The following is a 22337-nucleotide window of genomic DNA, read 5'->3' as shown; positions in this document are numbered from 1 at the left end:
CGGACATAAAAAGTTTAAAAAAATTAGTCATAAAAATAACATTTAAACTATTGTATTTTTTCTATAATTCATAATTTTAATTAATAATATACAGCACAGTTGTTAATATGTACAGTCGATGATCGAAAATCCAACAATCAATATCGTATTTTTAGCGCGTTAGCTATCAGTAACTTGGGATGTCGCCGTCACTGTTTTGATGGCGCTGTACTCCATTTTATATACATATATTATTTTCTATTAATATCGGTATTTTTTGGAAAAAATTGCCTGCGACGAATTTAATTTTTTTTATACAAATAATTAAATTTAATTCTATGTAATTTTTTTTAATAAAAATTAGTTAAAAAAACCTCTTTAATGTCCTGGTTTTATAATTTCGACAAGAAATTAGCTTCGGCACCTTTTATTAAAAAAAAAAAACATTGTGTTATGTAAAGTTCAAATGTCTCATTTTTATCAGAAAAAATAAACCTTTAGTATTTATTTTTAAACTTAAATAAATTGAGTTCTGGGAAATAGAGTCACCCCACCCTATAAAATTTATAATGCAAATAGAATAACAAATTTCTCGAAATACAATCATTTTTACGAAGTGGTACAATTAAGCGTGATGTACTACCAAGTGGTACGCGAGCCAAAAGAGGTTGGGAAACGCTGCTATAGAGCAATACTTCTCAAACTTTTTCATACCACGGCTCACGAAATTAGAAAAAAATCCAAGGCTCTCTTCCCCAAAAAATTTGGTTTTATCAATAATTATTATTATATGTACATTTTTATTAAAAAAATTAGAACATTTCATTACGTCTATGTAAAGCAAAAAAAAACTTAAAATTTATTACAGCTACAGCCTACTCAAATTCAAATTATTATTATTTTTTTAACATACCGTGAACATTACAAATTACAAATTTAACGTTCACAACATGACATTTAAAAACAAAGAAACAAAACAATTTAACGACAGGTGTGTGATCACTATCAATATCCGATACAATGTTTTAAACGCAAATTCGCAGGGTTTGCTCCAAAGTCTCCGTTGAAAGACACAACCTGTATTTATTTTTGATTACCAGTAATTATGAAATTGCAGTTTCGCATAAATGTATGTTGTTACAAAAGGAATTATGATTAAAATGCTGCTTTTGTAATTGACAGCTGATATTATTCCTTGAATCCTGATATTCTCCCAGTTATTACTGCTGTACCATATGTGCATACTCCTACGCAGTTTGATCATTCAAGCTCACTCTCGGAAAAGAACTCATATGTGTTGTTCGATTTCAAAATCAGCCAAGTCCATAATAGTTGAATAGGAGAAAAACAGCTTTTTGTTTTCTCAAATACACAGTCACAAGGGTGAAAGATTATATTATTTCGAGTACAGAATATTTAAGATTAATAAATTCCACATTTTGATTATGCAGAAATGTTAGAAATCAGTAGTTCTTCAGCAATTCACAAAAAAGTAAAAAAAATCTAAAGGTGGACTTGGCTGATTTTGAAATGTAGCGACACATATACGTTCTTAAAAATATCTATTCCTTTTGTTGTCGCAAAAAGTTCCCTACAGAATAGCACATCGTCATGAATTTTGGAATCATAGTGGTGTCTTACAAAAACCATTAACTATGCGTAATTTGTAATATCAGTAGAATCATAAAGTTGTTTTACAAAGAAGTTGTACTTACTGTTTAATTCGAATCACGTTTTTATGATTTTTTTTTCAAATACTGAAATATTTCACGCCTCAAAGTTTGAGAAGTACCAAGTACCTACTACTATAGAGTATTGGAAAGTGTTCTTACCGAAGGTTCAGCAATTTGCATAAAATATCTAAAAGTAACCTATTAAGGTGTATTTTTAATTTTATTTAATATACTGCATTAACGACTAACGAGTAATGAATATAGCCGTTACTTTATCCCATTTATTTTTGAGTACGGTGTGGCACTGCCAGTTTCCTCTAACTAATTCATCAAAATGCGTAAATTATAACAACGGAATTCAAAAGGAATTTTCAATTTCGATCTAAGCTCCCGCTTTTTCCTTACTGTATTTATTATATTTTCCGTACCTATAGAGCAGAATAGAATGTTCATTACATCTTTTGTAGTTTTTTTTGCCTTCATATATGGACGAGATAATATATATTTCTTCCGTGCAGAAAATGTGGGTGGATAGTGATAGGTATTTTATTAGACTCTAAACATCTTTCGTGTTCGTGTGTATGACATGTTGATGAAATACTTTTTTGTGTTGAAATAATTGTTGTTTATAATTTGATTTATCATTATAGTATGTTTTTTTATTTATAAAATAGAGACACTTCCGATTTTAGTATTAATTCAGAGTTCACTGAGATTAATCAACAATAACAGAGAATACTTCAAACGGTACACGAAAACAGATTAACAAGATATCAATACCGATATCAATACCGAAATACCGGTTTTAAAAATCCAAAATACCGGAATTTTCGGTATTAAGAAAGCACACTCGTTTAACTCTCAATTATAAGTTATGTGCTGCTAAAATGCAAATATATTTAGTGAATCTAACAGAGGTGAAAAAATAATAAAACAAATTTCAACAAATATATTTATATAATATGTAATTGTCGCGATGAATTATCATAATATTATTTCGAAATAGAAAACATCCGTGACAAAAATGTTCAATTATTCTATAATTATTGATGACTGTACAAGCGTTGAATTTAAGAAGCTTTTCCTGCAGCCGGACTTATTTGCACCTGATGAACTTTTGAGGCCTTTGGTAAAATTATCAATATATTCAAATTATTTGTAAAAAATCACTAGTTCTACAATTACGATCAATACATATTTTAATTATCAACATAATTAATGTAGGTATGTAGGTTTTTGCTATAAAATATTTTTTTAAAAGATTTTAATAGCTATATTTTTATTGATAAGCACCTACTTCTGTGTTTTTAATGTTTAAGAAATACCGGTATTAATACCGGTATTCAATAAGAAATACCGAAAAACCGGTATTGACATTTTTATTCGGTATTGCAATCCCTAGCTTGGACCAAATGCACTGATTGAATTAAAAAAAATACATTAAAAATTATTTTTTAATATCCTTCTGATACGTTATATATTACCAATCATTCAAAATGATCTCGAATCTAGATAAATAAGCTGTGATGTCCCATAGTAAACTAACTTCGCGACCTCTGCGCTATTATTTTTATGAGCAATTATATTGTGAAATTGGTTTTGCTGCACTTACCCTAGTTTTACTGAGAGATTAAATTAATCTATTGTTAATATACTATATCAATAAATATTTTATAGAATGGTGTTATAACTTATTTATTATAGAATTACAGTCTATAAAAGCTCAGCTCATCTAAGCGGTATTTTATATCGATGCTATTCTAATGATTTTTTCAATTATCATTAAAACAATAATGTTTCTCCGAACTTTCGGTGGTTACTATAAAAATATCAAGTTAAATACCATTAAAGTTCATCAATAACAATTTAATGCTTCATTTAAACATACAGAAAATTTTGAGTGGAAGAAAACATGCATTCTTTGGCTGAAAAAATCATTGATTCGATCATGTTGATTTGAATTACCCCATCTCCACCCGCCATGTAGGTATATGCAGCAGCAATGTGTGCATGGCCGCCTTCCATAACGTGATAAAGTGTCAGAATGGTCACTTTTTGTAAATGAGATGAGTAAACATGGATTTTAAACCAATAAATAACATTTGCTCTGAACAGAGATTCCCAACCGCTGTGCTGAAAGATATTATTAAGTACAGCAATATTGGCCACTGTCAAGAATATAAAAGGTCATAATATTTAATACTTCTAAACCAGGAATTAAATTTGTGAAAAAGTTGCATAGTTGGTACATAAAGTATATCAGTTAAAATTGGATGGATGCCGGTTCGAGTCGTGCATGGTACACATATTTTTCAAAAATGCATATTTGATTTAACCTTTTTTTATATCGTTTTAGGTAATTGAATAGCAACTAAAAATATTTAACATTTTATAATTATGGTTTTGAGGTAGGTATTACAAATGACGTAGTTGTAAATTGAATAATAAATTAACAATTGCTGTTTAATTAACTATTTCTTTTATTCAACGAATAATTCACAAGATTTAAGAATATACTATTCTAATTATTGACATACATAATTTGCATAAGCGTTCTCTAAATTGAGTTATGGTAGGTAATCGATTTTTGTATTCTAAATTAAAGTATTTATTAATTAAATTACAAACCGACGTCACGGATCACTCCAATATTTTTCTATTGTAACTTACTTGAATTTACTTAATTTAAAGAGCGCTAATGAGCAAGTCATTTGTCGCAATTAAACATGGCAGTCGTAGTATAGTGGTAATGCACAGGCCGCGAAAACCCATGAGACGCAGGTTCGATCTGCCGGGTGTCTTACTTTTTTCGAAAAAGATTTTTCCTATGGGCTATATTTTCTCATGAGTGTTTTCAGAATTATGTATGTTCAATTACTGTTTAATCTACAATAGAATACGTTGGCAATATATCTTTGCCACTGACTAAAATCACACTGCGAGTGTAAATGTAAACAAATTTTTATAGTAAGTGCATATTATATTTAATTTTTTTTCAAAGATTCAATGTGAAACGAACTGTAAATTTGATAAAATACATAAAATATATAAATTAACGAACGAATGTGGTGTAATGTACATATAAATCAATAAATTTTCAAAACTTAATTTTTCTTGACTAAATGAAGACTTTAAATCCTAATATCTCTAAGCTATGTCATTTGCACGTAACATGGTTATACACTGACCGCGCGATATATTATGTAGATACTTTAATATAAATAACTACCTAGTCAGTCGCCCAAAGAACTGTTTGAAAATGCAGCTACCCTACAAATCGTTCCGATCGAAAATTAAATTATTTACAAATGGCGTTGTCATTTAACAAGAAGATGAATACGTAAATGGTTCAATTTCCTTCTGACTGTAAGTTTGTTTTATCACGAAGATTTCATTTAACCTCTGCTGCGGTCTGCGGTTTGCGGTTTGCGGTAGAGTGCACTTTGCAAATCCAACTTATTTACAAGTTAAGGTGGAAGGAAGCGCAATGCTTCGACTTGAGACTTGAGAATTTCAATGCAATTCCGCGAAATATTAAGAAAGTTTAATATTGTGGCTTCGTCGTTTAAAGAGAAATATTTTCGTAATCCAAGAACTTCTCTATCTTGTTTTATATTATTTTCTCTTAAGTCAAAAGCTTTCAGCATTGTAAACTTTTCTTATAATATGCTACGAAACATTCGCTGTCAGAAATGAATTTTACACAATAATTAAGAATCCACAGATGAAATTAATATGAGCATGTCTGACTGAGAGACTGTTCAGTCGGTAGACGCTCGTTGCGGAATTGGACCTTTATTAATTCCCTCCATTACGTGCCCAGTCCAGTGCTTTTTGTATCCAACTTAGTTCATCGGTTTTTCGGATAATATCCGTTCACTTGGTATAGGTTCTATCAATACTTTAATATTATTACTTAATAATTTCTGCAGATATTGCGGATTCAATATTAGGTGCATACTTATTTATTTTTGCAATTATGATGTATGGAATCAAGCATTTTGGAAGAAGTTCATGCGATATTATTCGATTATAAATAGATCTTATACCCCGTTTACACATGCATGGATTTACTGTTGTAAGTATTATCGCGGCCATAACAAGAAAATGTATGGGTATAATGTATCATCCTGCAGTTGCAAGCTTGCATGCTTAAATCAAAAAAAAATTGAAAGTTTCTTAAATTTCATGCGACAGTAGGGATTTTTTCGATCTACGCCTGCGCATTAGAACGATAGTGGCGAACCTGCCGGCAAGAAAAAGAACTATACTCATTTTTAGGGTAATCGATTGTCACTACCTGTCAAACAGTACCATAAAATGATAATATTAGTCTCGCTTATTCTTGAAGAATGAGATTGGAGAGACAGTTAGTACTTTTACGTGTAAACAGTTATTTGTCACGATAGTTTAAAATACGCACTATTGCTGCCAGTAAATCCATGCAGTGTACAGGCGCTATTATATTTATACATTCCGCATAACTAGGCTTATTCTCCTTATCGTGCTATCTCCTAATGAAGGCCACCATCAGGACGATCTTCGTTTTGTAGCTTGTCTAACCATAATTATTTGTTCCCAAACCTCTATCTAAATCAGACACTGTTTACTGTCACTGTTATGGATTTTTTTAAGGAACGCGTTGATACCTTTTTTTAAAAATCAGAACACGATAAATCTGTTGATTTTACACACTAAAGACCTTTGATTGTTGACTCAGCTATTCCACCCTTATCATTAGATCAAACATGATTTATGATTGAGAACACGCTTTTGACAGGAGTAGGTTCCTGATAAACAGAATATATTTTCCATAGCATATATTATTTTCTACATATTAAAAATGACCTTTTAAAGTTTAAATCGTTGATCTATTGCAAATAGATCAGACAAATTACTATAACATTATAAACACGGCGTAGCCAAGTGCTGCGATTGTCAGAAAAGAATCTCAACCTGGCTTGCCTGTTCTTCAAGCTGACTGGATTCCGGCGTCCTGGAAGGCTGCTGCTGCTGGTTTGACCTAGAACGAAGCACGAAGACTGGCGAGCGACAAAGATTCTTGGAGGCGCCGCGTGGTGTCCATATGCTCTAACTAAGGGGCGGATAAGGCCGAAGAATAAGAAGATAAACAAGGATGAAATGTCAAACCGACTGGTACATCGGGACCCATCATTAATTAATTATAACAATGTTTTTTATGGATACTAACTTAATTCCTTAGATACGAAATTATTACAGTTTGATTTGCATCACACATTTATTCATTAATATATATCAATTAATGGAATTTCGTTTTATTCCTTAATAGTTATAGAAGATTAACAAACATTTATTAAACTTTAAATATACTTACACATTTATAAATTGTATGAAATACCTACCTACATATTTGATTAGACTGTGGAAACATTGATTCCGATGTCATTTTGGTAGTAGGTGTATAGCATGTTTACATGTGCATAGGTTTACTGCTGACAGTAAGTATTATCACGGCCGTAATACGAAAATGCACCTGTAAAACCCTTATTATCGTGCGAGTTGCAAGATGAAATGCATGGATAAAAAAGTTCAGCGGCTTCTGAATTTTCACGCGATAGTTGGAACTTGTGCGATACTACGCAGAGCATTTTGACATCGACTTATCAAATAGCAACGTACAATGACAACAACGCGTCTCGCTTATGCTTGAAGAATTAGATCGGCAAGACAGTCAACACTTTTGCGTGTAAACATTTATTATCGCGATAGTTTAATTTACACACTGTTGGTACCAGTAAATTTATGCACGTCTACCGGCGCCATGATTCTAATACTAACTCTTAGATAGAAAGCTAAATTGACTGGGAACGTGTGTTTTGAAAATGTTCTTATACATAGTCTAAGAATAACCAGAAGCTTCATTTAATTTCCAAGCCAATACATTTGCTGTAAAGGTCACTTGCTTTCACGTCTATTTGGTTTAATCAGTGAACTAAGTATTTATATAAAATATAATGATAACATTTTTAAAGATAGCTAGTAATAAATAGTTCCTCAGGCATTTTTTCAATGTTTCTACCACCTTTCATATTATATGCCTTGTATTTTTTTTATTAAGACTAGGTACAATAAGTATTAACCTATGTATAGGTTTTTACTTACCATATTATGAAAACTGTGGAAACGAAGCTCGTATAGTGTGGCAGTGTCGGTGGCATCTGTCGTCAAATGGCGTGCGGTTATACCCTTCCTAAAATGGGGGAGAATTTTGACAAGAAGGATTTTGGACCTCTTTTAAGGACTGCCTAATTGACTATCATGAAATGAACTTTTGAGAAACAATTAAATAAAGTGAGATGGAGAAGTCATTTAGATTTGCGTCTCTCGATTTGTCTGAATTGTGATTAAATTTTATATCAAAACGACGCGACGGGTGTAGTTACCACAGAGTGAATTGATAGGGAAATATTTAAATTTTGTCGTCAAATTAAATTCATTAATATTACCAATTATTCTTAAATACATAATTTTATTGCATTTGATAAAAAAACAAAGCATACGTTTTTCTTTTATATTTGTTTAAATATTTCAGATTTATTTCTAAAAATAATTATCGAATTCCTATAATATGATTTTACTTGCTATTCCTTATTGTTATGTGTTTATCTTTTTCATGGTTTCTTGTGGGTTTTCTAAATGATGCCGATTGCGATTGTTTTTACATCGTTATACGTTTGAGTTTGGCACAATTAAGATTCTTAATTGAATGCAATATTATTTTACAAATGGTTTTGCAAAATTACTTCATCTGTTTAAAAATAATATTTATTAAATGCAAAAATCATGGGTGCTTTTGATTGACTTTCCGAGATAATTCCCATATACGCCACCAAACGAAATATTATTCCACCAAAAATATCGCGTACATGTCTTGTCAGTGAATATTTTTCGGTTGTGAGGGAACGGATTTACTCTATCGTATTTTTGATTTTCGCAGAACGAAGATAGCTAGGCTAGGGTACTCTTGGATGCCTGAAATAATGTAATGTATTCATTTTTTTCTAAAATATTAATTATTTATAATTCTACTAACAGTGATGTCCAAAAAGGGTAAACAGAGGTGGCGTATTCTAATAGCGTTTGGAAAAGGAATGCGAATATTTATATTTTAGAGAATATTATTAGGTATACCCTGGAGATGATAAAATTTTTACCATGTTGTGGATGTATGTCATAATTTTAATGATTTACATAGCATGTACTAACACAGAATTAATAAGAGATGGTATATAATAAATTGACATAATATAATTTTCCAATAAACATATAAGTTTAAAGATGGTTAAGCGCAGGACTTGATAGATCATAGACTACTGCTTGATATGTCTATTTTGTAATTTATCCATTATAGAACCTTAATATCTATCAGTCATATATCAGAGATTTTGGAAGATACTTTAAGGGGGGACACGCTCAGCGTAGGTCAAAATGGAGCTTTTGTTCTATTTTCAAAGCATGATCCTGGACATGCCTTAAATGTTGTAGATAATCTATTTATCTAATTTAGAAGCCTTATTATCCTTTATATTTATTTTAAACATTTGATGACAGCATAAAGTATTTTTATTACATAAAATAGTATTTTTTAAAACCTCTCGCTCTAATGTTTTAGAATATCGTCATATTTCGGTACATAACTGTGTAGTGGTGTTAAGATTTTTTACATTTATTAATTTTTAAACGCATTAATAAAACTATTAGTATAATTTATGACGAGATAATTTTAGTAAAATATTTACGATAAAAAATTATATTGATAATCTCTGTGATCCCAAATTTGACAAGAATTAGGCATTTTTTTATTCAAAAATGGGCAAGATTAACACATTTGAAGATAATTCTAAAGATACTAATTATAAGCTATGTCTTAGACCATTCAAGTGTGACAAACATTCTATGAAAAATGATTGCTTTATAATAATTATTGATCTAAGAATAAGGTAGTGTTTTTTTGAAATACGCCATTTCTTTTGTCATCCCCCAGTGGTTAAGCTACAACATACGGCCGTAGCCATAAATTGACAAACTAAAATTGAAATAGAGAGTGGGATCATGCTAACGCGCGTGTTTGAACATGTACCTAACCGAAAACAAAATCTTTTATTTTTAATTTTATTTTATTTAGTCGTTCTATATATTTAGTGTTAGATTTTATTCGTTTAATATTATTTAAATTTTAAAATATTATTAGACTTAAAAATATGTTCAGTTTGGTATGTCTATATTTTTTATTCAAGTATTAAACGAATTACGTCAAACATAGGAAGTGCCAGTTTTATTTTCAACATTTTAGAATGAACGAACCAAATTTCTTACATTAATATTTCAAATAACGTATTCCGTTAGCACAATAAACATATTTTCATGACATTATCTTGTGTAAGCTGTTAAATGAAAACGAATATTCTATTTCCCGCGGTTTTCCTTTTCTGCCTCCTTCCGCAAGGTTTTTTCACCCCCTTCCTCCCCGCCCCCAAGTCACTGATAATGTTTTTTATGTGCTCAGCTAAGCGTACTCTGATCGAATTCGGTTACAAATATTAAATGAGTATTGTTAAATGTATTTTCCAAATAAATAATGTATTGTTTGTTTATTATCTATGAGTTCAATAACAATATATATATATATATATAACATACTTTAAGATCTAAATTCCAGTTTCTTTTACTAACATAATTGATTTTTATTATTCTTTGTAGTAATCTTTTAATTTCATTGTCATCGGAAATATCTCCATGTATACAAACCAGGGTTCCGGCCTCCACAATAAGATCTCAAGCGTGTCAGCCTTCCGTTGCTAAGATAGACTTAGTTGCTTGCTTTAGTTGGTTGACACTATCAGTTCGTCGAAGTCTGATATTCAAGTGCTTTTTGACTTTTGAACTTTTTCAAAACACCGTCTTGCATGTCAACAAGCAAAAACTCCTAACAGCACAAGTTTAGTATAAATCTGTATGTAGCTTTTAACAATCAATAGTGGTTCATCCAAAAGACAAAATGTTGCTTGTTGTATCTATAGTCATTTTAATGAATCGAAAATCCGCTGACTAATAAATGTGTAAATTTCAATCTTAGTCGTAAATCTGAGGAGTACCTAAGTGGATTGCTAACAACTGATCATATTTTGTTGTTTGTCTCAATTTATCAAAAATTCTTTTGAACGCCTGTTTAGTTCAGTTGGTGAGTTTTATTAACGGCTCACATGCGCCACGTAGGTCAAAATGGAGATTTTATTGTATTTCCAGAGTATAAGCTTGGAAATTCATTAAACGTTGTAGATAATCTATTTATATCATTTTGGCGAGGGTGTCAGTGTGCACAAACGACCAAGTATTATTTCAGTAGGAGTTACGGTGACGCCTCTTAAACGCCTCTTTTAACTTTTAAGCAGATTATTCATTGAGGTTAATCAAAAACTTGTGAAGCTTTTCCCACAATGCATAGAAAAAGTAAGCAGTGCTGCGAATTGCAAAAAGCTTTCAAAAGCTCATATATCTTTCACGCAACCATTTTGCATGTTTCAGCTGATGCATTAAGTTTTGATCATAAAAAGCTTTAAGTTTTCGAACAGATAATCTGTAGTACCTACATAATATAATGCAGATTATCCCCGTTAGTGTAACATAATACTATAAACTATACTTTTGTTCACATATCCCATTAAAAACATTTCCACCACAGATGCTTATTTTATAAATATTATATGTGTCAAGTCCACATTTAGGTATTTTTGACTTTTTTGTGAATTACTGAAGAACTACTACTTTCTAAAATTTCTGCATTATCGGAATGTGGAACTTATTAATTTTAAATATTCTGACTCGAAATAATATAAACTTTCACCCTTGTGACTGTGTACTTGAGAAAACAAAAAGCTGTTTTTCTCCTATTCATCTATTATGGACTTGGCTGATTTTGAAATCAGCTAAGTCATGTGTGCAATGAGCAATGACACACTATTTTCTCATAAATAAACACTGAAGATACTAACAACACCGTGGGAGCTTATTTACTCCACCTTGAAAATGAAATAATAGCTTGCTTGACATATTTGTAAAATAATAATTGAAATAAATATCATTATCCCTTTATAACTCAATTACTTCGAACTCATTTTAATCGAAATAACTCATAATGCGTTTATTGACAATAAAATCTCAAATCGTAATTTACTTAACAGATAGTTCACTCATTATTTGCCTCACACTGTTAATTATATAAGATTCTTGTGAGACTGGAAATCTCGGAATTACTGGAAAAAATGGAGATTCAAGAAACATTTTTACTAGAAAAATTTCGATCACAATAATTAGTAAGTAGCATTTATTTATAAGTCAGATAATACTTCGATAACATAATGAATCATTGCTTTCTCACTTAATAAACAAATTGTTGAGTTAAAAACAATAATTTACTTACCACATAATATAATATACACCGTTAATTAGTAAGTAATTAATCTATTACAGGAGTTCTTCTCTAAATATTTTCTGTTTTAAAAAAAACAAAAAGTAAAAAGAATATTTTCTCTTACTCTTCACGTCATCCCAACTGTACAGTAATATTGAATCTAGGGCGGGTATACCCACCCTCAGAGATCTTCTTCGTCCTTCAGCCTGTTTTTCATAAATCTAATTGTTTAGTTTTCTCCGCTGACGAGTCTTTGAGACGATTCGATTGAATACAATTTCCCGTTCAGATAAAATAGGATTGTAGTTCATAAATACAATTATTAGTCATCATTCATCATTTTCAGTATCTACAGACTAACACAATTAATTAATTGAACTGGAGTTTACGTGGTAGAACTCCATTATATTGGTTTTGAAACAAAGTTACTTTTGTGAAATTTAACTCTTATTGTGTTATTTACGTTAACAGCTGTTTAGGGATATAAACCCATCTTCCATTACGTGTAGTCAACCGTTCCGAGGACGCGTTTATAACCAGATCACTATCAACAGGCAATGAACAAAATTAAAAAAGTACGTAGTAGTTACTTATCGCTTTACAATTTACATAAAGCAAAATAACGGACGAGAAAAGTGTGTGAACATATTACTTTTTATCCAAAATATAACAGTAGTAGGCGATTCCCTAGCTAGAAATTTACTAACAGCCCCATTTGGAGGTGGCGACCCATGGCTCAGGAACCGTTGCTCTAGGAACTATATATATATAGGACTATTTTAGGATACATATTCTAGATCTTAGATAGGCCGTTAATATAAAGAAATGTACTCTTTATTTATTTAAACATAATATATAAGCTGCAAAAAGAAGTTAGATATCTACGTCAAATTGCGTAAAAATCTCTCTCGTTTATTCCATGCCTTGGTTTATTAATGAAGTAGGTATATTACATAAATTTTATTAATACTTGCACAGTATGGTTCACAGGCTTTTTAAAATGGCAATACAAAAAACATCCACACCTACATAAGTATTTTTACAATGTTTTTCTTAGCTCGTATTCTTATTTGCTCGGTGGTTCTTTGTCAGGTACAAATCTTGCAATCGATTTTTAACTGACTTCCCGACTAGCTAGACATTTGAAACTTTTAGAATATATCAGAAAACGATGCCAGTGCATTTTTTAATACTTTTAGCCATCTTTAATTAGAATTGAATTCATTTTCAGTTAATTCTGTTTTGTGTGAAAAGTTATTTCGACAACATTATTGGTTGCTAGAGGGGTCTGGAGTCCTGGAAACTAAATTATTAATATATACGTGCGTTACTATGGAAATCAATATGACATGTCAAAATGACATTTCAGTATTATTTCTATCAAGTACAATTTTTTTGATCGTCATTCGCTGCTGACTAGATAATGATTTTTTAATTACCACATTTAAAATGCACGTTAATTACATCGATCGGCCCGCCCGGTCATTATGCGTCAGGTGCAACTTCAGCGTCCAAAGTAGTAAGCTAGTCAAGTTTATACGATTCAACAGAAAATTTAAAAACGTTGTATATAAAAAGTTCTTTTTATCTTGTAATTATTTATATTTTGATTTCAAAACAATTAAAAATCCTTTAAGTAAAATCGAATGAAAAAAATTAAAATTATCAGTAAAAAGACGGAGAATAGATTATCAAGAAATAATCACTGGAGAAGATTTAAAAAAATCTTCGTAAATGATGTATTTCTCTGAATAACTGAGAGTTACTGTCAACACACATTAGTTGAGAAGCCATGGTAGGTATTTAACCTATATGTCTATTAAAATATTTATAATGTGTTTAAGTACATAACATAATAATATATAAAATTCGTCTCTCGAATGGAAAATATTTTCTTAGGAAACACTCGTAAATAGTCCATTACTTTTATGGAACACAATGTGATGTAATTTTGTTTATGGCTTCAACGAGATGTTGATCGAAATAAGTCTCTTCCGTTCTCATCACTCCTTATAAAATATTTTAGTGTCGTAAACTTTCATGAAATATCTAATATTTTCTTGAGCATATGTTATATTATGGACGTTTTAACGGCCATAGAAAAGCTATGCGAAATACATAAAAATATAAACGTGGTGGATAATGCATTTTTATGTTCACCATCCTAATAAATAATAATATATTCTTGAAATTGTCTTTATGCTGAAACATTATGACATCGTTAGGTACCTATATTGTAATTGAATCCAACATAGGTAAAAACGCTGCAGAATCGGGTTTTGTGAGATAAAAAATGTGATAAATCGACGTAAATTCGACTGCAATGAGGATAGTATTATTTTCAAGAAAGAGTATTTTGTAAGATACGAAAATTGTGGTAAATTTGATAATTATTAATATATTATGTTTAATATTAAAATATGCAATATATTTTACCTAATACATTAAATTTATAGTAAGTACTTAAATAGATACTATCACCTACATATTTACGAGGTCTTTCATGTTTTTAGAAATTGCATAATGTAGATATATAATACCTAACTATATAATTACATTGTAGAATCATTTATAGCTATTGTATTTGTCTTGCATCTTCTATGCGTATTGTTGCAGATGCTTCAGCTTGCACACTTTTTATTTTCAACACTACAATTAGTTTTTATTTCTAGATACATTTATGGATACTCCGTGTTTGCTATCGAGGCTTTTTTAACGAGTTTGGCAGGCAATGTACTCTAACTTGATGCTAATTCAAAGAAAAAGTGTGCCGACCGAGAAAAATGGCTTATTGAAAATTTCCGAATTTCCCAATTTGTCTCTACCCGTATCGGTTATTGATGGTTTCAATTCAGACAGAAGCTATGTATCCGCCTTGCAAAATTTTGAAAAAAATACATAAGTACATATATTATATATTGTGATTTCAATGTGGGAATCAGACCACGAGCCTCCATTTTGGAAGTCATTGCCTTGAGCATTGGACTTATAATGATTTATAACCGTGATGGTGATATGTATTTAATCTTTATTAGAAGTTATGATCGAGATTTCTCGTCTCGAGATTTTTAGAGAAATAAAATAATACTGAGATATGCTTATCTCGAATCTCGTGATATTAACTTTTCTGAAATTTTTAAATTTTTATCCGGTAAAAATACACTTAATGTAGGTACCCCTTTAATATTCATCATGCATGATCATGCATGATCATGAATTATAGAAAGTGCACAATTCCTTGAATTTTTCGAACTATGCCAATGCACTGAGTTGTAGTGAATGTACCTAGTCTTTTAGAAACGAATGAATAAATTATGATACCTAATATTATTTTTCATATTGCCTTCCGATGAGAATGAAATATTTCATAATAATCATAAACTTTGAAGTATTTTCACTCTTTTAATGCGCCCATTACCATAATTTTCTGTTATCCATTTTGCGTAAAAATGTATTGTTATTTCAAAGTTGTTTTTACATTTTTAAAAATACTCAACATATTATTTAGTTGCTAATCAGAATTTTTCAGAAAAAACATTTTACTAAAATAATATTACGTTTTTTATAAGAACGGTTCAAAAGCTTTCACGAAAATAAAAGCCATATTTTTACATTTAGTAAACATTCGAACGTCTATGCATGACGGGCTTATATAATTGAATTGATTTCTTTGAGTGCCTCCTTGTCATTTATAAATAAACGTATTAAATTTTATTGAAATTTTGAATTAAATATTTTAAATTTGATTTCTACCACTTAAATATTACTTTAAAATGTTTTAAAAGTAGTTGAAAATTAAATTGAAAATTGAGCAAATGTAATGTAGTCGGATAATCGGTCGATAATATAGGTAATGTAGGATATGAATGTGTCTTGCAGGTAAAAGCCAAGAGAGATACAATTATTGGGAACTGGCCTACTCTACCGGGTATGGTATAATACGGTGCGAATCTCTAGCGTGGACCAATATTTTAGTTATTTTCAATAGTATCGTCTGCCTCATAATAAAATGCATTAAAGTTTGTCACGTAAATAAAACGCGCATTCAATATTTGATTTCCAACATTCGCCTCGCTTTGTGTCGCACTATCATCTGCTACTCGGAACAGTTCGGTGAAACTGCACTAGTACCAACGTTATTTAGTTGTGAAATGCGGTTCCTTGACTGTTACGTATATTGTTGATATCTCATTAGAATGCTGTCACTTTTCGATCACCGAGGTACGGTTTATTAGTCTTGATAAAACACAAAACTTCTCTTTACTTCACATTAGTCTTCACTTAGCTTCAATTATTTGTGATGTCATATAGTCACATATATTGAATATATTATTTCCAATATAAGTAAAGTCTATTCTCTGTCTCAGATACAAACTCGATTATATTATAATTGAAGAAAGAAAAAATGAGGTATGCAAGTACTTAGTGCTAAGTAAAAACTGTACATTGTTGCAGGCGGGAGGATTTTTTGTGTAAAAAAGATAACGCGTTGTATAATGAATAATTGCTGGTAAAGTTTAAAGGACTCAACCGTCAGACTGTTGAACTTGATGAGAGAAACCGGTCGTGGTTTTAAAATGGCGATCGTTCCGAAATGGGGGGCAGGTGGATTTTTTGCGGTGAGTTGGAAATGGCAGCGCCACCGTTGTTGTCTCGCTCCCTCTTTGAGATAAAACGCATTCTGCGGTGCATCAGTGTATTGCATTGAGCCGTCAAGGATGTGCATTTATTTTATTAATATGTAGTTATAAAAACTTTAGAAAATAAAATTTTGATAGGGCCTTAGCCATGTACGCAACATTACTGATTTTACCACTTTTTATTAGCCCGTATTCTTATCTGTCCAGTACACATTTTTTCTTGTTTGTCCAATACAAATTTTTTCTTGTTTGTCCAATAAAAATCTTGCAATAATCGATTTTTAACTAAGTTCCTGACTAGCTAGACATTTGAAACTTTTAGAATATATCGGAACACGATGATAATGTATTCTTTTAATACTTTTAGCCATCTTTAAGCAGAATTGAATTCATTTTCAGTGAATTCGAAAAAAATCGTAAAAAGTAAAACACTATTATTGGTTGCTAAGGGGGTCCTAGCAACTAAGTTATTAATATATACGTGCGTTACTATGGAAATCAATATGAAATGTCATTTTGACATTTCAGTATTCAATATTTATTTAGTATTTCTATTAAGTACAAAAAAAAGTAGTTATTAATATATAGAATTGTCAAGTTTATATGATTCAATAGAAAATTAAAAAACGTGGTATGTAAAAAGTTCTTTTTATCTTGTAATTATTTTAATGTGATGTCACTAACATCTTCGCGAAATTATTACCCTTTCAATCAACACCACAAGTGACAAGAGATGTTGACGCCATTTATAATAATAATATAATAACTGTAGCACTTTGACTTTTATATTGACGTTTTTGTTAGTTAATATATTCGGCTTAATTATAAATGCAGTAAATAATACTATTTACTAAAATCATAGAAAAAGTGTTGTCAACCACTTGCCCAATCCGTTTGTTTCTTGTACTAAATCAAACACGCGTTGGATAGGTGTGGGTGTCCTACAAATTGGGTCTATATTTATTTTGGTAAGTATTCAAAACTGCATTTTTTTTAAATGTTAAGACTGTGCTAATATAAAACGTAGATTTAGGTAGGTACATAATATATTTGAAAGCGAAAACAACACGACAATTACAATTTTTTAAATCATCAATTTCAGCGTAGACATGATTTTTTATGGTCCTGAATACTATTTTTGTTATTTTTTTTTTGATACAATTGATTATTTTTAATACGATTGCATTAAATGTATAAAAAGGTTTTATACTTTTTAAAACTTTTCTATATTAAAGAACTTTCATGACATGGTGACAAAATGCTGTTATTTATTCATAATATCATCTATCTAATTTTAATTTTTACCAATATTTTGTTCCCAGCGTCGACTCAAGTTTAATTTAAGACTACCCCTCATTCAGAGAATGCTCAAGACAGTTAAGTAAAATTTATAACCATATATTTAATAATTATGAATTAATTCACTTAACTTCATAATTAAATATGCGATACCGATGCACTTCGAATCTTAAATCCTTATAATCCTCAATTATTATAATAATTCAAACATTAAATAAATATTTTAAAGTCTATTTTCTTATTTTCAGAAAGCACATCCTTGAGTCGTGATAATGCAATATAATGTAATCGTTTTGTTTCACGACTTTCGCCCTTATTGACGGGTTGATTGAAAACTACTTGCCTCCGCTGCGATACGAATGATTATTTAACCTGCCTTATATTATACGAAGAGAATCAACTAAGAGGTGAATTGATGGACTTGCGCGGTATACGATTATATTGAGACTGTCAGTCATGGAGTTCCGTTTATTAGAAATGTTTCATCGTGATCGCGTAGCTAATAATATTGCACACCACTATTGCTGAATACTCAAGTCAAAACGTGCAAAACACTTTTGAAAAAATATTTTATAATCAATAGAATTTTATTTTTTGAAAAAGGTAAGATACCCCGCAGGAATCATACCTACATCTCTCGGGTATCGCGCCCACGCACGTAGTCCACTATGCTAAAGGAGTCATACTTAATTACGACAAATTTTAACTAATGGCTTTTTAATACTCACCGAAGCTCTTCCCAGATTGAGCTACTTATTGGCAATCGGCTTTTGTATTTTAAATCAAAGTAGGTATTACTTTAATTACTAACCGACGTCACGGATAACTCCAAGATTTTTCGTGTGTAACTTACTTGAACTTAAAAAGCCAATAGTTAAAATTTGTCGTAAGTACCTAATTAAGTATGACTCCTTTAGCATAGTGGACTACGTGCGTGGGCGCGATACCCAAGAGATGCAGGTTAGATTCCTGTGGAGTGTCTTACTTTTTTCAAAAAGATTTCTTCTTTTGGTTATAATATATCTTGTAATCTTGTAAATTATTCGTTGAATAAAAAAAAAAAATTATTATAATATTATTATATTTAAAGGGGCTCTCATTTGTTGTTCTCTCATGGTTGAGAATCGAAGACCACCATGACCCTGAAATGCAAGGCCATTTGCCTGGAACTACCACAACCACAACGATTTAAACCATGGGTGGCCAACCCGCGGTCCACTGGGTGTCAACTTGTGGCCCGTGGAGCAGTGAGAAAATAAAAATAATATCAAATGCTGCCGCTAAATTCGATATTGGCTCAAGATTATAAAAAGCACCATGTGCTTTTTGCTGCGTTTGCCACGCCATTTTCCGTAGACGTGAATTTATTACCGGGAAATTTACAAATGGAACATTGTGAAATATGAGAAATTCCATCAGGTTGGCTTGGAAGAGCTTTACAAAACATAGTTGGACAAGGAGAAATATCCTTTATTTTACAAACATGTTATAATGATGACTTTGCTATTTGGAAACACCTACACGTGTGAAAAGCTTTTAAGTCGGATGAGGCATATAAAATCCCGAGTGTGAACACGAATCACTGATGTGCATTTGGAAAACTGTTTGCGTGTAGGAACGACCTCACTCGATATCGATATTGATGCACTTAGTTCTGCCACACAAAACCAAACTTCTCAATAAAATTTATTATTTTTATATTATTTTGTTTATTTTTTATTATTTTAAAAAGTCTGATCTAATAAATATGCTGGATTCTCATTTTTGTTTTATTTTATTAATATATAATATATATTTCTTTTTTGTTTTGTATAATAAAAAAATGGTTGTGCGGCCCGGTAGGAAGTCCCATTATTAGAAACTTGCCTGGCTGCTGAAAAGGTTGGCCACCCATGATGAAACAGTGTTTACGATGATATTTTTTCGTAAATTAATTATTTTTTTTGAAAGCGTTTGATCGACGCGGTAGTAAATGAATAACCACTTTGAGAAATTAGCTTGATCATGATCAGTTTGATTTTCCGTCCGCTCAGTTTGTCCGATAGGAAGGAGATTCCGAACAATTTATTAAATTTCATTTGCAATTTAAATACTTTAGTATATCGTAGGTTTCGCATTGACATATTACTTCTATAGATTAAACTTGTTTAAAAGAATTTGCCTAAAAAGTTTTAATAAAATAATAGGTAAACAAACAATTGAAAAATTTAAATAGTCAAATAAAATCGTTTGCAGAATGACTGTATGGATAATAAAAAATATAGTAATATTATTTTTCCGATTATTCGAAGAATTAACGTGACTTTTTGATATGCCACAACTATAATGAAATGAGAAATAGGTATTATGTACTAGGATATTTGATTTGTACTGTAGGTACAACGAAAGTATCCTGTTCTAAATTCTGTGAAGAATTCTTATTGGTAAAGATGTTAAAAAAACCAGAGCATTGGAGCGGAGCTCGGAACAGGAGCAGGGATCAGTGGAGCAATAGGGTTTTACCTGGAGTAAGAGCGGAGCCGGAGCACCGAAAATTCGTAGTGCTTACTGCTCTGGATGTTTTTTTATTATTAAATTTCCGTCCTATGAAATTCCAATGAAAATATTATATTTGACACTTTGCAACACTGGAATTATTTGAAATACGGCATCACTGCCAAATGATAAATAACCTCACTTTTTGACACAAGAGGCAGATAGTGAATGACGATTTTCTGTCGGTAATTTTGTTTAATATAATTCATAATGAAAAGGACGAATAATAAACTTTATTTCAAAACTACTTATTTTTTTATTTGTTTCACATGTGCATACATAATTATAATGCATGTTATATTAATTACCCGGAACGGAGAAGATCCTGGAGTGGAGCTGGAGCATGTATTAGGTCCCGGAGTCGAGCTGGAGCGGAGCAACTCAAAAAAGGGTCCGCTCCAACCCTCTGGAAAAAACCCTCTCTTGAAAATGATATTTGAACCATTAAAGTTCATACAAACCCAGATAAGATACTATGTTAATTACGTTTCTTGTTCATCTTTATGGGGTTTCCGTACAAGTGAAACTTACGCGTTACGTGAAATTAGTTTCAGCGATTGTAATAGTCACAGAAAGCTCAACCTGGAAGAAGATTCAACATCGTTGTTTGTAGAGGTTTTGTGTATATATCTACAACTGTCACGTTGTTGTCTATGGTCATTGATAGACCATAGACAATATCGCAAACGGAAATGCAACAGTTGTCATTGAGCTTTCCTAGGACACAGTAAAGTTATCACCGTGCCTTTCGAATTAATGTAGTCGATACGCACGGCTCATTCGTTTCTCTCGTAATCATAATTCAAAACTTAAATCAACCAATGTTAATATAATGTATTCTATAGTGCCGTGTAATAACTACGATATATCTTTGCCGTAATACAGAACATTCTTTATCACTACCGAAATATATTATATCACACACACATCAAGCAACCTTCTGAACACTAAACTTAACATAGGGGGTAAGAAAAAATCATCGTCACCCCCGATATGCTTATGCTAAATGAAATTTAAAAAATCTTTGGAACACTATTAATAAGCTGTCTTCAATTACTAATAGATTTTTTGTAGTTGTATCATTTCCAATACATACAACATAGGTCTAAATATGAAACTTGAGGGGTGAATAATAATTAATGATTATAGATACTTAGTACTTTTTTATAATATCATATACATACGAAACAGTACCTTTTGGGAGTGAGAAACTAAGAGTTGATAGCATGAATCAGTAGCGGATGCACAGACGTGAATGATATGATTACATGTAAATTGTACGTAAAACATTTTACCGTGGCCCAGTTCGCCGTGAGCTTTCTTATCGGAAAGAGATGACAGTATACTATACGGTCTCCAATTTTATTAGATTCAATATGAACATTAATTCAATTTTCATAGTTGATTTTGGCAAAATTCATGAATTCATGAATGAAAACCTAACCTAACCTACTAAATAATCCAATATATCGGCTATTCCAACATATGTTTGCTGCTGGTTTCCTGTAAATTGTAAACCGACAAGAACCGTGTTTTATTTATGTCAGTACTATACGACCCACATAGGTTAGATGGTCTTTAATATGCCGCCATATATTTCCGATACAACATGTCACGGAGAAGTGTGATACGGCGAACTGCATACATATAAGTTTCCGGACATGGAATGATATAGAGCGACTCTAATAATTGGGCTCTGGGATCGTTGGAGATATGGTTTATTTGAATTGATCTTATTAACTGTATATGAATACAGTT

The sequence above is a fragment of the Rhyacophila brunnea genome, unplaced genomic scaffold, assembly GCF_057557595.1.
Source record: "Rhyacophila brunnea isolate RB1 unplaced genomic scaffold, BYU_Rbru_1.0 scaffold_1, whole genome shotgun sequence".
Taxonomy (NCBI): domain Eukaryota; kingdom Metazoa; phylum Arthropoda; class Insecta; order Trichoptera; family Rhyacophilidae; genus Rhyacophila; species Rhyacophila brunnea.
This window is presented reverse-complemented; position numbering follows the sequence as displayed.